The sequence below is a fragment of the Pan troglodytes genome, chromosome 14 (genome assembly GCF_028858775.2).
Source record: "Pan troglodytes isolate AG18354 chromosome 14, NHGRI_mPanTro3-v2.0_pri, whole genome shotgun sequence".
Lineage (NCBI taxonomy): Eukaryota > Metazoa > Chordata > Mammalia > Primates > Hominidae > Pan > Pan troglodytes.
The window spans coordinates 26,453,150-26,463,850 of NC_072412.2; positions in this window are offsets into that span (position 1 = coordinate 26,453,150).

Below are 10,701 nucleotides of genomic sequence, written 5' to 3' on the forward strand. Positions count from 1 at the left end.
AGACCCAAGGCCTGTGACGTTGCCTGCCAATCTTGCATTCTTTGGTACTGCTTTTTTTTTTTTTTTTTGTTACAGAGTCTCGCTCTGTTGCCCAGGCTCACTGCAACCTTTGTCTCCCAGATTCAAGTGATTCTCCTGCCTCAGCCTCCTGAATAGCTGGGATTACAGGCACCTGCCACCACACCTGGCTAATTTTTGTATTTTCAGTAGAGACGGGGTTTCACCATGTTGGCCAGGCTGGTCTCGAACTCCTGACCTCAGGTGATCCACTCGCCTCGGCCTTCCAAAGTGCTGCGATTACGGACGTAAGCCACTGCGCCTGGCCTTCTTTGCTACTGCTTTAACAAGACGCTGTCATAAACCACAAGCCAGCCTTTCTGCTGGATCTGTAAATAAACATTGCCCCAAGGGAGCTTGAACTTTAGTAAAGAAGCTAAGATTGATGCTCAAATCACAGAATACAAGGCTGACCCACATAGAAGCCCAAGAAAGGAAGAGCAATGTGCCCTGGGAGCAGAGTGGGTGGTCCACAAGGGGGCTCCAGTCTTTCTGACAGGAGGGGTTAAAGTGAGCATCTGAGAGAAGGAGGCACTGAATGTGGCCCCCAAATTGAGGAACATGTCAGGGGTCGGGTAGGCGGGGAGCTTCCAGCCAGAGACAGTGGCCTGTGCCCAGAGTACCAGGTACTGATGTGACTGGGCATTCTCCAAGGTGCAGGTCCTTTGGTTTGGTGCGGACACATATAAGAGAGACTCAGTGGGAGGGAAGGCAAGTCTGCGTCCAGATTGTGAAGAGCATTGATGTCCTTCCAAGACAGGAAAGAGGCAGTGGAAGCCCCAGGGGCAGCCAATACAGCAGGATGTGTTAGAGAGAAGAGGAAACTGTGGCCATCTCAAAAGTACCCTGAAGGCTGGGCACAGTGGCTCACGCCTGTAATCCCAGCACTTTGGGAGGCTGAGGTGGGTGGATCACCTGAGGTCAGGAATTTGAGACAAGCCTGGCCAACATGGCAAAAAACCTGTCTCTACTAAAAATACAAAAATTAGCCAGGCGTGGTGGCAGATGCCTGTAATCCCAGCTACTGGGGAGGCTGAGGCAGGAGTATCACTTGAACCCAGGAGGTGGAGGTTGCAGTGAACTGAGATCCCACCACTGCACTCCAGCCTGGGCGACATTGTGAGAATCCATCTCAAAAATAAATAAATAAATAGCTGGGCATGGTGGCTCACGCCTGTAATCCCAGCACTTTGGGAGGCCAAGGCAGGCGGATCATGAGGTCAGGAGATCGAGGCCATTCTGGCTAACACGGTGAAACCCCATCTCTACTAAAAATATAAAAAATTAGCCGGACATGGTAGTGGGCTCCTGTAGTCCCAGCTACTCGGGAGGCTGAGGCAGGAGAATGGCGTGAACCCGGGAGGCGGAGCTTGCAGAGAGCAGAGATCATGCCACTGCACTCCAGCCTGGGCGACAGAGCAAGACTCCGTCTCAAAAAATAAAATAAAATAAAATAAATAAATAAATAAATAAATAAATAAATAAATAAATAAAATAAAAAGTCCCCTGGACTACGGCCGTGGCAGAGAGAACAGACGGGATGAGGCAGATGCAGGAGTGACAGTTTAAAAGGAGAGTCCGCAGGAGAGAGGTGTCTATAACCTAGAGGTTGGAGCAAAGGAGACAGAGGTCTTGAAGGTGACCCAAACTTCTGAGTGCAGAACTGGATGGAAAGAAACATTCTGTTCCAGTGGAAGGTACCCCAGCAGAGGGGCTGGGTGGAAGAGGAAGTTGAATTGAAGAGATTCGCAGATGCCCTCAGCTCAGAAGATAAGTCAGGGTGAGAGATTTGGGAGGTGGGAGGGGCACGATGCCGACTGAGTCCTTTTGAAAGCCCTGGGGTGGAAGTAATCATGGAGTGTGTGATATTCCTCATGCTGAAGGGCAGGCTGGGTGATGCAAATAGCTTAGAATTTAATGTTAATGCTTTTTTATCTTGGTAATGTTGCTTGGTAACATTGGTACCAAGCAAGATTAGTAAGATTTACCAAGATTAATAAATCTTGGTAAAATTGCTTAATTTCTTAATAATCATAATATGACTTTTTGTTGTTGTTGTTGTTTTGAGACAGGATCTCACTCCGTTGTCCAGGCTGGAGTGCAGTGGCACAGTCATGGCTTACCGCAGCCTCAAACTCCTGGACTCAAGTGATCCTCCCACCTCAGCCTCCCAAGTAGCTGGGACTACAGGAACCCACCACCATGCCCAACTAATTTTAGTATTTTTTGTAGAGGCAAGTTTTGCCATGTTGCTCAGGCTGGTATCAGACTCCTGGACTCAAGCCATCTGCTCACCTTGGCCTCCCAAAGTGCTGGGATTATAGGCGCGAGTCACTGTCCCCGGCAATAATATAACTTTTAAAATGGAAAATCTAGTTTGTTAAGACTCTACTTTCCTCAATCCAAGGAATAGTTACACATACACACACACACACACACGCACACGCACACACACAATATATGTGTATATATGTATATATATCATATATATGATATATGTATATACGTATATATATATCATATATATGATATATGTGTATATATCATATATGATATATGTATATATATCATATATGTGTATATATATGATATATATACGATATATATACATACATATATATGTCTAGAAACCATTGCTATGCTTACTAAATGACACTACATAGGGCTGGCAGAGCATCATCATTGTCCATAACCAGTATCTGTTGATCTTGTGCCAGATGTTTAGCACATTTTCTACTTCGTTACTGCTCAAACTCTAATCTTTGAATAATGACTCAATTTCTCTCTTGCAAGGGGCACGCAGTCCCTGCTGCAAAGGAGTTGCCTCTTCTTTAAAACTGGCGCATCATCAGTTGGTTAGGTTCCCTTTGGGCAGTCCCTTCAGGAAATTCTTGGTTTTCTTTCTGGTTTCTGTGTCAGGGCTCCTTGTCATAAGGAGGTGGGATAGAATTGGGAGGGGAAAGTCTCCATTGCCTGCTGCTTGGGACCCAGGCCATGAGTCTTGTAATTGCATCCGACCAATCTGACTCCACATTTATGTAACAAAGTTGTGAGTTGTTTTTCCAGGTTGAAGGTCATGTAACCTGAGCGTGCCCAGATAAACCAAGTGCGCAACCACAGGCAGGACCTAATTGCTCAGACCAAGGAACAGGGAATGAATTAAGAAGCAGAAACCTGGCCAGGTATGGTGGCTCATGCCTGTAATCCCAGCATTTTCAAAGGCTGAGGCAGGCGGATCACCTGAGGTCAGGAGTTCAAGACCAGCCTGGCCTGAACATAGTGAAACCCTGTCTCTACTAAAAATACAAAAATTAGCTGGGTGTGGTGGCATGTGCCTGTAATCCCAGCACTTTCAGAGGCTGAGGCAGGCGGATCGCCTGAGGTCAGGAGTTCAAGACCAGCCTGGCTTGAACATAGTGAAACCCTGTCTCTACTAAAAATACAAAAATTAGCTGGTCTTGGTGGCACGTGCCTGTAATCCCAGCTACTTGGGAGGCTGAGGCATGAGAATCGCTTGAACTCAGGAGGCAGAGACTGCAATGAGCTGAGATTGTGCCACTGCACTCCAGTGTGGGTGACACAGTGAGACTCTGTCTCACTCTAAAAAAAAAAAAGGAAGCAGAAACCAGACAGCAGGATCCAGGATCCAGTCAGATCATGCCTCATTACCCTCTAACTATCAGACCTGCCCCAACTCCCAGACTGGGGAGACAGACTTGAGGCTGACTCCTGTCTCCCTGTTTGGCAGCCTTGCAGTAAACTACTCTTTCTACAGAAACTCGGTTCAGTGTTTGGCTTTCCAAAGTGTGTGGGCAAATGGGGCCAGTTCAGTTCAGTAACAGCCTTACCTGCTTATTTTTGGCAAATCCTAGCCTCTTTAAAAAAACACTTTAATTTTAAAATAAGTTTAGATTACAGAAGCATTCCCAAGATAGCACAGAGGCTTCTTGTGTGGTCTTCACTGAGCTTCTATTGTTATTATCTTATATAACCATGGTGCATTTAGTGAAACAATGCTATTGTGTTTGTTTTCTATGGCTGCTATAACAAATTACCACAGACATGGTGGCTTTGAATAACACAGATGTATTATCTCACACATCTGGAGGTCACAAATCCAAAATGGGTCTCACTGGGCTTAAAGCAAGACGTCGGCCAGGTGCAGTGGCTCACACCTGTAATCCCAGCAATTTGGGAGGCTGAGGCAGGTAGATGACTTGAGCTCAGGAGTTCAAGACCAGCCTGGGCAACATGGCAAAACCCTGTCTCTACAAAAAATACAAAAATTAGCTGGGTGTGGTAGTGTGTGCCTGTGGTCCCAGCTACTTGGGAGTCTGAGGCAGGAAGATTGCTTGAGCCCAGGAGGTTGAGGCTACAGTGAGCCGTGATGGCGCTACTGCACTCCAGCCTGGGTGACAGAGTGAGACTCTGTCTCAAGAAAAAAATAAAAAATAAAAAATAAATAAAGATATCCCTATGGCTGTGTTCCCTCTGCTGCTCTAGGGGAGGATGTTTCCTTGTCATCTCCAGCTTCTAGAGGCTGCTTGTGTTCCTTGGCCTGGGGCCTCCTTCCACTTTTGTTTTCTTTTTCTTTTTTTTTTTTTAGCTGCATTTATTTTACTTATGTAGTGAGGAAGAGCTTGCTGTGTTGCACAGGCTGCCCTCAAATTCCCGGGCTCAAATGATCCTCTCGCCTCAGCTTCCCAAGTAGGTGGGACTAAAGGCACATGCCACCTCACCTGGCTTACTAAACTCTATTTTTAAGAACAGTTTCAGGTTCACAGTAAAATTGAGTAGCAAGTACAGAGAGTTCCCATATATCCTCTGCCCCCACACATACATACACTCCCCCACTAGCAACATCCAGCAAGATTTGTGCAGGATGGTACATTTGTTACAGTTGAGGAACCTACGCTGAGACATCATTATTAACCAAAGTTGACAGTTGACCTTAGGGTTCTGTCTTTTGTTTTGACAAATGTGTAAGGACCTGAATCCACAATTACAGTATCATACAGAGTGATTTCACTGCCCTAAAAATCCTCTGTGCTCTACCTACCCCTTGAACCCTTGGAAACCACTGATCTTCTTACTGTCTCTATAGTCTTGTTACCCACAGTGGGTGAGTTTGGCAGCTTAGTACTTGGCAGATTATCAACCCAATGACCATAACCAAGGAGGATTTAGCCAGGGAATTTTATTTCTTGTAACAAGTAAGGAGAATACCAGGAATAGTTCCCAAATCATTGTCTCCCCGGGGGGCTGGGTCAGATTTTGTAATCATAGGATAATGAGGTGTGACCTGATTGGATCTTGCAATGAGGTGATGCCAGGAGGCATAATATAATTGGGTCCTGCCATGGGGTAATGCCAGAGCTTGATCTGACTGGATCCTGGATCCTGCCAGGTGCTGTCCGCTTCTTAATTTGGTCCCCTCCCCTTGGTCCAAGCACTTAGGTTCCCCTTGTGGTTACACACTTGGTTCATCTGGGCATGCTCAGGTTACATGAGGGTCGATGGCAACTGAAAAGCAACTCACAACTTTATTACTTAAAAGTTGACCCAGGTGGGGCCAGTCCCAGTGGCTCACGCCTGTAATCCCAGCAGTTTGGGAGGCCGAGGCGGGTGGATCATCTGTGGTCAGGAGTTCAAGACCAGCCTGGCCAATATAGTGAAACCCTGTCTCTACTAAAAATACAAAAAAGTTAACTGGGCATGGTGGTGTGTGCCTGTAATCCCAGCTACTTGGGAGACTGAGGCAGGAGAATCGCTTGAACCCGGGAGGCGGAGGTTGTAGTGAGCTGAGATTGTGCCATTGCACTCCAGCCTGGGCAACAAAGAGTGAAACTCCATTTAAAAAAAAAAAAAAAAGTTGACCCAGGTGGATCTGAAGCAGTTACGATTTTGCCTTTTCTGGAGTGTCATATAGTTGGAATCATAGGGTATGTAGCCTTTTCAGATTGGCTTCTTTCATTTGGCAATATGCATTTAAGGTTCCTCTGTGTCTTTTCATGGCTTAGTAGCTCATTTCTTTTTATTGCTGAGTAATATTCCATTGTCTGGATGTACCACAGTTTATCCATTTGTCAGTTCATGTACATTTGGGTTGTTTCTACTTGTTGGCTATTATGAATAATGCAGACAAATATGTACAAGTTTTTGTCTGGACATATGTGTTCTTACCTAGCAGTGTAATTGCTGGGTTATATAATAACTCTATTTTATAATAAACTGTAATGCTGGACTGCTTTCCAAAGCCGCTGCACTATTTTATTATTTTATTTTATTATTATTATTTTTTTTTGAGATGGAGTCTAGCTCTGTTGCCCAGGCTGGAGTGCAGTGGCACAGTCTCGGCTCACTACAAGCTCCGCCTCCTGGGTTCACGCCATTCTCCTGCCTCAGCCTCCCGAGTAACTGGGACTACAGGCACCTGCCACCACGCCTGGCTAATTTTTTGTATTTTTAGTAGAGACGGGGTTTCATCGTGTTAGCCAGGATGGTCTCAATCTCCTGACCTCGTGATCCACCCACTTTGGCCTCCCAAAGTGCTGGGATTACAGGCGTGAGTCACCATGCCCGGCCGCCGCTGCACTATTTTATATTCCCACCAGCAATGTGTGAAGTCTCCAGTTTCTCCACATCCTTGTCAACACTTGTTATTATCTGTCTTTGGTTGTAGCAATCCTAGTGAGTGTGAAGTGATGTCTCATTGTGGTTTTGATAAGGGTCTAGTATCCAGAATGCTCTTTATAGCACTTTTTTTCTCTGTAGTGAAAGATCCAGTCACATACTGTATTCAATTGTCATGTCTTTTTAGTCACTTTTAATCTAGCTCTAATATTTTTAGATTCCTTTCCTCAAAGCCCAACATTTATTGGCAAAGGCATTTTTAGAAAGTAATATACTTTAAGTAGCATTTTGAATTCTCAAAACAACCTACACGAACAGTATCCTTGGTCTTTCTGAGGTAGCACCTCACTCATTTTCTTGGCACAAACCACTCCTTTTGTTTTTCTTCATACTACAGAAGGGACACAGCATTTTACAAGCTTCCCTTTACAGTTCTTGAGTGCCTTGAAAGTGCCGAATCCTGCAAACAAACAAGAAGGAGGTGCCTGACCGATAGGATTAAACAAGAAGCCCCCTCTTTCTTCAAAAATCCAGCTGCCCCTGGCCAGGCACAATGGCTCACACCTGCAATTGCAGCACTTTGGAAGGCCAAGGCAGGAAGATTGCTTGAGCCCAGGGGTTGAAGACATCCTAGGCAATGTAGTGAGACTCCATCCCTACAAAAAAAAAAAAAAAAAAAGAAAGAAAAAAATTAGCCAGGAGTGGTGGTGTACACTTGTGGTCCCAGTCACTTAGGAGGCTGAGGTGGGAGGATTGCTTGAGCTGGGGAGGTTGAAGCTGCAGTGAGCAGTGATGGTGCCACTGCACTCCAGCCTGGGTGACAGAGCAAAAAAAAAAAAAAAAAAAATCCAGCTGCCCTGGAAATCTGTTCAGTCCTCTCAGGGTATAGTTGGGCAGCCATAGTCCCCTCTTCATTGCCCCTCACCCTAGCATACTTTAGGCAGTCAATGATATTCCCTTGTGATTCTATTTTAGGGAGTCTTTCCATAGCCACTAATTCCCATGTTAGAGGCCATAGTGGAGTACACCATACATTTCCCTTGGTTTCCACCCATTGATGCTGGCAAGGCAGTATCAGCATGAGCAATCCTCTTCATCCTGTGAGTGGCATGAAACAAAATCACTCAACCAGTGACAGATTTAAATGTTCAAAAATAGGCAGTCATGTCACTTTCCCCCACACAAATGCAGACGCCCACTTAGAATGGCCAGAACAAGAGCTACCGAGATTCCAACTAGAAGACTACTTGTGCTGTTTATAGTCAAACAGCTTGTAATCGTCACTGCTTCCTTCCTCCCTCCATCCTTTCATCGGAAGGAAGAACCATCTGCCTCCCTCCTCATTCTTCCCCGCCTCTCCTTGATCTCTGCAGGTTGACTTTAAGCCTGTCGGAAGTGAAGAACAGAAGGCGAGGTGGAGAGTCTTCTCTCTTAGGCACATCAGCTTCTTGCCTACACATCTGGATGGTTGGCCCACTCTTTCCTGACGCAATGGTCTTTCTCTACATATCAGAACTTACCTACTCATTGATTGTAACTAGGTTTTGTCTTTCCTATTTCCTGGCTTTTATTCATCCTTCCACTTGGAATTTCATCTGCTCACCAAAGTCTTAGCCTGCGTGCAAAAGCAAACTCAAATGCCACTTCCTACAGGCAGCCTCCTCTGAAATCTTTGCTCCTCCCCCAGGACACCTAGCACATAGAAGTTGCTTGAGTATTACTTGTTGAATGAGTGAATGAAGGAAGGAAGAATGAAACTTTCATTGCCTCTGTTGCTTTATGTAACTCTTGTTAAAGTCACAGAGTATTAGAGTACAAGTGGTCCTGGGACATCCAGTCCACAGGAGGTGAGTTATTTTGTAAGTCAGGGTATGACAGCTGAAGGCTGTCACAGGTTGGTGGACTAAATTAATTTGAATTTTACATCTTCCTATTCTGTCTGTGCTGGGAAACTGGAGACAGAGATATGTATGCTTCGCAGGGCCCCTTGGCCCCGACTCTTCTGTTTTATGCAGACAAGGATGTGGTCTTGCTGATGCTGAGTTTGTTCAGGAAACAGAAGTCTGATGTTTGCAAATATTTCTTTAAATGGAAGCATTAAGTGTAGAGGTTGTTTGTGTAAGTTCTTCCTGAGAAGTGTTGAGAGTTCAGGTGTAACATGCCCATGGCAGATGACAAGATCAAGCTGCTCAGACTCAGCTAGACTCTACCTTGCACGCTCAGGGGCACAGGAAGCTGTACCCTCCTCCTGCCTGTCACCCTCAGTCCCTGTCCCCAGTCACCACACTGCTCTGCAGTGCTCAAGAAGCTATGCTGGGTCATGCCCATGATTGTGCTAAGCTTCTGTAGCTATGGATAATTATATTGGGCTTATAGCATGATGTGGAATAGATGCCAGAAATAAAGCCCTTGCCTTCTATTATAGACTGAATTGTGTCCCCCTCCAAATTCACATTTTGGAGTCCTAACCCCCAGTACCTCAGAATGTGACTGTGTTTGGAGACTGGGTCTTTAAAGAGGTACATGAATTAAAATGAGGTCATTAAGGCAGACCCTTATCCAATACCACTAGTGTCCTTATAAGAAGAGGAGGTTTAGACACAGAGATATGCAGAGGGAAGATGGTGTGAAGACACAGGGAAAAGGGGGATATCTACAAGCCAAAGAGAGAGGCCTTGGGAGAAGAAACTCTGCCGGCATCTTCATCTTGGACTTCCAGCCCCCAGAGCTGTGAGAAAATAAATGTCTGTTGTTTAAGCCTCCCAGGCTATGGTACTTTGTAATGGCAGCCCCAGCCAGTTGATACTCCTTTGATGAGGTTTGTTGTGGAGAAATACATACATGGCTCATCCCCTCTCTAATGCTGGAAGGCATCGTGCACAAACCCATGCCTCCAGATCATAATCTGCACTCCGAGGACCTGGGGCTGTTCTCTTTCCTTATGGAAGGGATGCAAATGTCCATCTCGAAGTGACTCTTTCCACTTTGAAACAAAGAGGGAGCTGGAATAATTTTGCCATTAAACTTTTAATAATAGTCATGTGTCTTCCTTAGGTATTTTTATATTTGCTTGTACCTTTGTTCAATAGAAAATGACAAATGCATGACTCTCCAGCCCCACCCACTCAACTCCCACGTTCCCAGCTGATTCAGTGTTCTCTGATCCAGTGTCTCCGCTGGCTTGTCTCATCACTCCAACATAGGTGCTCACGTGCACACGCTTTGCCACTTCCAAGGGCATGGGAAGAGGTGAGGAATGAATTGCCAGTGTTGGGGTCTGAGCTCATCCACCCGCTGCTGGCATGGCCATCCCTAGAGGCAAAAGGAGTCTCAGGCTGGTCATCACACTTGGCATTCTGGAGTGTTCAAACATTTTTCATGAATGCTAACTCATTTAGTCATCAAAGAACCCTGCGAATTAGGCAGAGTGAAGCTATTATTTTCATTTTCAGGAGGAAACTGGGCCTCAGAAAGATAACGTGCCATGTGCAGGGTCTCATTGTAAGGATGAGGGAGCACAGAGATGAGAGCCTTCTTTTAGTCACCACTCCTACGCTCTCCCACGCCTTGGGCAAACATTAAGAACTCTGTGCCCTTGGTTGTCCCGTCACCAGCATTAAACTGGCTTATCTGGTGACATAGTAAGATTTTGACAGCAACCACTTATGCAGTGCTGATGATGATCCAGGCACCTTTCTATGTAAATGCTGTACATGGATTCACATCTAACACCCTTATGACGTTAAGTCCTGTTATTGTCACCTGCACTTTACAGATGCGGAGACTGAGGTGTGGAGAAGTTATATCGCTGGCCCAAGATTACACAGCTGTCAAGAGGCAGACTCAACCTTCACACCCAGGCAGTCTGGCTGCAGGCTCTGCTCTCTTAGCTACTATGCCATAACTGCCCCTCACTGAGAGGCCTCTGTCTGTGGTCAGGATGGTCAAGACCACATGGAGGCCAGGAAGGTTGTTACCTACCACAGGGACAGAACCATTGTGTCCTTCCAA